The sequence below is a fragment of the Antrostomus carolinensis genome, unplaced genomic scaffold (genome assembly GCF_000700745.2).
Source record: "Antrostomus carolinensis isolate BGI_N321 unplaced genomic scaffold, ASM70074v2 scaffold37787, whole genome shotgun sequence".
Taxonomy (NCBI): domain Eukaryota; kingdom Metazoa; phylum Chordata; class Aves; order Caprimulgiformes; family Caprimulgidae; genus Antrostomus; species Antrostomus carolinensis.
The window spans coordinates 461-1,186 of record NW_010325968.1 but is presented as its reverse complement, the minus strand read 5'-3'; the positions used below and the strand labels follow the sequence as shown (position 1 = coordinate 1,186).

Sequence of the window (726 nt, the reverse complement as noted above, 5' to 3'; positions counted from 1 at the left end):
ACCAGCCAGGGCCTGTGCTGGTCTGCAGGAGGCCTGGGGGAAGTTTGGGGTGGGGAGAGCAGGACGTGGTCCCTGGGGCGAGGAGAGGGGTGCCTGTGAGGTGACAGCACCCCAATAGCATGGGTCCCTTAGGGCAGGGCATGATGGCCAGGTCCCCTTGATGCAACCAGCCAGGGCCTGTGCTGGTCTGCAGGAGGCCTGGGGGAAGTTTGGGGTGGGGAGAGCAGGACGTGGTCCCTGGGGCGAGGAGAGGGGTGCCTGTGAGGTGACAGCACCCCAATAGCATGGGTCCCTTAGGGCAGGGCATGATGGCCAGGTCCCCTTGATGCAGGGCGGGGCACCGGTGACACTCTCCTCCATCCTCTGGCTCTCCAGGTTTTACTGGGACTTCACGATGCTGCTCTTCATGGTGGGTAATCTGATCATCATTCCTGTGGGCATCACCTTCTTCAAGGAGGAGACCACGGCACCCTGGATTGTGTTCAACGTGGTTTCTGATACCTTCTTCCTCATGGACCTGGTGCTGAACTTCCGGACGGGGATTGTCATTGAGGACAACACTGAAATCATCCTGGACCCTGAAAGGATCAAGAAGAAGTACCTCAAGACCTGGTTTGTGGTGGACTTTGTCTCCTCCATCCCTGTGGACTATGTCTTCCTCATTGTGGAGAAGGGCATAGACTCGGAGGTGTACAAGACGGCCCGCGCCCTCCGCATCGTCCGCTT

The 726-nt window shown here is 59.1% G+C and overlaps 1 pseudogene; it reads left to right on the top strand.

Annotated features, from left to right (window-relative positions):
• Positions 1–325: 325 nt before the first annotated feature.
• LOC104527650 (potassium/sodium hyperpolarization-activated cyclic nucleotide-gated channel 2 pseudogene) lies at positions 326–722 on the top strand (annotated as a pseudogene).
• Positions 723–726: the final 4 nt, after the last annotated feature.